Source organism: Arachis ipaensis, chromosome B1 (assembly GCF_059453495.1).
Source record: "Arachis ipaensis isolate K30076 ecotype BB chromosome B1, ASM5945349v1, whole genome shotgun sequence".
In the NCBI taxonomy this organism is placed as follows: domain Eukaryota; kingdom Viridiplantae; phylum Streptophyta; class Magnoliopsida; order Fabales; family Fabaceae; genus Arachis; species Arachis ipaensis.
This window is the reverse complement of record NC_142436.1, coordinates 120,087,101-120,091,884: the sequence shown is the minus strand read 5'-3', so window position 1 is coordinate 120,091,884 and position 4,784 is coordinate 120,087,101. Positions and strand designations below refer to the sequence as shown.

Genomic DNA, 4,784 nt, shown 5'->3' with positions numbered 1-4,784 from the left:
TTTTAAAAATCAAATCTTTTTCAAAACTAATTTTTATCATATCTTTTCAAAAATGTCTTCTCATCCTATCTTTTTCAAAAATTTGATTTCAAAATATCTTTTCTAACTTCCTAACTTCTTATCTTTTCAAAATTTGTTTCAACTAACTAACTAACTTTTTGTTTGTTTCTTATCTTTTTCAAAACCACCTAACTAACTCTCTCTCTCTAATTTTCGAAAATATCTTCCCCCTTTTTCAAAATTTCTTTTTAATTAACTAATTATTTTAATCTTTGAATTTAAAAAAAAAATTTTTTCGAAAATTACTAACATTTTTCAAAAAACCATTTTCGAAAATCACTAACTCCTTTTCAAAAATTATTTTCGAAAATTTTCTTCTCTCTCATCTCCTTCTATTTGTTTATTCATCTACTAACATCTCTCCCTTACTCAAAAAAAAAAAAAGAGGATCTCTATTATTATTATTTTTCTGTGCCCTATTCTTTGTCATATGAGCAGGAGCAAGGACAAGAATATTCTTGTTGAAGCAGATCCAGAACCTGAAAGGACTCTGAAGAAGAAACTAAGAGAAGCTGAATTACAACAAACCAGCAAGCACCTGTCAGAAATTATCAAACAGGAAAATGATATGGCAGCCGAAAATAATAATAATGTAAGGAAGATGCTTGGTGACTTTACTGCACCAAATTCCAATTTACATGGAAGAAGCATCTCCATTCCTGCCATTGGAGCAAACAATTTTGAGCTGAAACCTCAGCTAGTTTCTCTGATGCAGCAGAATTGCAAGTTCCATGGACTTCCATCTGAAGATCCTTTTCAGTTCTTAACTGAATTCTTGCAGATCTGTGATACTGTTAAGACTAATGGAGTAAATGCTAAAGTCTACAGGCTCATGCTTTTCCCTTTTGCTGTAAGAGACAGAGCTAGACTCTGGTTGGATTCTCAACCTAAGGATAGCCTGAACTCATGGGATAAGCTGGTCAAGGCTTTCTTAGCCAAGTTCTTTCCTCCTCAAAAGCTTAGTAAGATTAGAGTGGATGTTCAAACCTTCAAACAAAAAGATGGTGAATCCCTCTATGAAGCTTGGGAGAGATACAAAGGACTGACCAAAAAGTGTCCTACTGACATGCTTTCAGAATGGACCATCCTGGATATCTTCTATGATGGTCTGTCTGACTTAGCTAAAATGTCATTGGATACTTCTGCAGGTGGATCCATTCACCTAAAGAAAACGCCTGCAGAAGCTCAAGAACTCATTGACATGGTTGCTAATAACCAGTTCATGTACACTTCTGAGAGGAATCCTGTGAGTAATGGGACGCCTATGAAGAAGGGAGTTCTTGAAGTTGATACTCTGAATGCCATATTGGCTCAGAACAAAATATTGACTCAGCAAGTCAATATGATTTCTCAGAGTCTGAATGGAATGCAAGCTGCATCCAACAGTACTCAAGAGGCTTCTTATGCAGAAGAAGCTTATGATCCTGAAAACCCTGCAATAGCAGAGGTGAATTACTTAGGTGAACCTTATGGAAACACCTATAACTCATCATGGAGAAATCACCCAAATTTCTCATGGAAGGATCAAAAGCCTCAACAAGGCTTTAATAATGGTGGAAGAAACAGGTTTAGCAATAGCAACCCTTTTCCATCATCCACTCAGCAACAGACAGAGAATTCTGAGCAGAATCCATCTAGCTTAGCAAATTTAGTCTCTGATCTATCTAAGGCCACTGTGAGTTTCATGAATGAAACTAAGTCTTCCATTAGAAATTTGGAAGCACAAGTGGGCCAGCTGAGTAAGAGGATCACTGAAATCCCTCCTAGTACTCTCCTAAGCAATACAGAAGAAAATCCAAAAGGAGAATGCAAGGCCATTGACATAAGCACCATGGCAGAACCCAAAGAAGGAGAGGAGGACGTAAATCCCAAGGAGGAAGACCTCCTGGGACGTCCAGTGACCAATAAGGAGCTTCCCTCTGAGGAACCAAAGGACTCTGAGGCTCATCTAGAGACCATAGAGATTCCATTGAACCTCCTTATGCCCTTCATGAGCTCTGATGAGTATTCCTCTTCTGAAGAGAATGAGGATGTTACTGAAGAGCAAACAGCCAAGTTTCTTGGTGCAATCATGAAGCTGAATGCCAAATTATTTGGCATTGATACTTGGGAAGTTGAACCTCCCTTGTTCATCAATGAACTAAGTGATCTGGATCAACTGACATTGCCTCAGAAGAGACAGGATCCTGGAAAGTTCACAATACCTTGTACCATAGGCACCATGATCTTTAAGGCTCTGTGTGACCTTGGTTCAGGAATAAACCTCATGCCCCTCTCTGTAATAGAGAAACTGGGAATCTATGGGGTGCAAGCTGCTAAAATCTCATTAGAGATGGCAGATAATTCAAGAAAACAGGCTTATGGACAAGTAGAGGACGTATTAGTAAAGGTTGAAGGCCTTTACATCCCTGCTGATTTCATAGTCTTGGATACTGGAAAGGAAGAGGATGAATCCATCATCCTAGGAAGACCTTTCCTAGCCACAGCAAGAGCTATGATTGATGTGGACAGAGGAGAATTGATCCTTCAATTGAATGAGGACAACCTTGTGTTTACAACTCAAGGATCTCTCTCTGCATCCATGGAGAGGAAGCAGAAGAAGCTTCTCTCAAAGCAGAGTCAAACAAAGCCCCCACAGTCAAACTCTAAGTTTGGTGTTGAACTCCCATATCCAAACTCTAAGTTTGGTGTTGGAGAGTCTCAACAATGCTCTGAACATCTGTGAGGCTCCATGAGAGCCCACTGTCAAGCTATTGACATTAAAGAAGCGCTTGTTGGGAGGCAACCCAATTTTTATTTATCTAACTATATTTTTCTTAGTTATATGTCTTTATAGGTTCATGATCATGAGGAGTCACAAAATAAATATAAAAATTGAAAACAGAATAAAAAAAAAAACAGCAGAAGAAAAATCACACCCTGGAGGAAGCATCTGCCTGGCGTTCAACGCCAGAACAGAGCATGGTTCTGGCGCTGAATACCTAAAATGGGCAGCATTCTGGCGCTGAACACTCAGAACAAGCATGGTTCTGGCGTTCAACGCCAGAAATGGCAACAAATGGGCGTTGAACGCCCAAAATGGGCACCAACCTGGCGCTGAACGCCCAGAGTTGTGTGCAAAGGCATTTTACATGCCTAATTGGTGCAGGGATGCAAATCCTTGACACCTCAGGATCTGTGGACCCCACAGGATCATCTCAGGATCTGTGGACCCCACAGGATCCCCACCTACCTCCACTCACTTCTTCTCACCACTCTCTTTCACACAACCCCATAAACACTCTTCCCCAAAAACCCTTCATCAATCACCTCAATCTCTCTTCCCCATCACCTCTTCACCACTCACATCCATCCACTCTCCCCCATAAACCTACCTCATAAACTCCACCTACCTTCAAAATTCAAAACCAATTTCCCACCCAAACCCACCAATATGGCCGAAATCTTTCCCCCCTCCCTTCCCTATATAAAGCCCTCCATTCTTCATCAAATTCACACAACACACCCCTCTACACCCTTCTTGGCCGAAACACTTCCCACCCTCCCTCTCCTACATTTCTTCTTCTTCATCTTCTATTCTTTCTTTTATTGCTCGAGGGCGAGCAAAATTCTAAGTTTGGTGTGGTAAAAGCATAAGCTTTTTGTTTTTCCATTACCATTGATGGCACCTAAGACCGGAGAATCCTCTAGAAAGGGGAAAGGGAAGATAAAAGCTTCCACATCCGAGTCATGGGAGATGGAAAGATTCATCTCCAAAGCCCATCAAGACCACTTCTATGATGTTGTGGCCAAGAATAAGGTGATCCCTGAGGTCCCTTTCAAACTCAAAAGAAATGAGTATCCGGAGATCCGACATGAAACTCAAAGAAGAGGTTGGGAAGTTTTAACAAATCCCATCCAACAAGTCGGCATCCTAATGGTTCAAGAGTTCTATGCTAATGCATGGATCACCAAGAACCATGATCAAAGTAAGAACCCGGATCCAAAGAACTATGTTACAATGGTTCGGGGGAAATACTTGGATTTTAGTCCGGAAAATGTGAGGTTGGCGTTCAACTTGCCAAACATGGAAGAGAACGCACGCCCCTACACAAGGAGAGTCAACTTTGATCATAGGTTGGACCAAGTCCTTATGGACATATATGTAGAAGGAGCTCAATGGAAGATTGACTCCAAAGGCAAGCCGGTTCAACTAAGAAGATTGGACCTCAAGCTTGTAGCTAGAGGATGGTTGGAGTTCATTCAATGCTCAATCATTCCCACTAGCAACCGGTCTGAAGTTACTATAGACCAGGCCATCATGATCCATAGCATCATGATTGGAGAAGAGGTGGAAGTTCATGAGATTATACCTCAAGAACTCTACAAGGTGGCTGACAAGTCCTCCACTATGGCAAGGTTAGCCTTTCCTCACCTCATTTGCCACCTATGCAATTCGGCTGGGATTGACATAGAGGGAGATATCCTCATTAAAGAGGACAAGCCCATCACTAAGAAGAAGATGGAGCAAGCAAGAGAGCCCATTCATGGAGCTCAAGAGGCGCAAGAAGCTCATTACCATGAGATCCCGGAGATGCCTCAAATGCACTTTCCTCCACAAAATTATTGGGAGCAAATCAACATCTCCCCAGGAGAATTGAGTTCCAATATGGGACAACTAAGGGTGGAACATCAAGAGCACTCCATCATGCTTCATGAAATAAGAGAAGATCAAAAAGCAATGA

The 4,784-nt window shown here is 41.2% G+C and overlaps 1 non-coding gene across 1 annotated transcript; it reads right to left on the bottom strand.

The window, feature by feature from the left end:
* Positions 1-1,024: 1,024 nt before the first annotated feature.
* Positions 1,025-1,131, bottom strand: LOC148578135 (small nucleolar RNA R71). The gene has a single exon (XR_015904581.1). It is a non-coding gene; the product is annotated as a small nucleolar RNA R71 (small nucleolar RNA).
* Between the last annotated feature and the right edge of the window lie 3,653 nt (positions 1,132-4,784).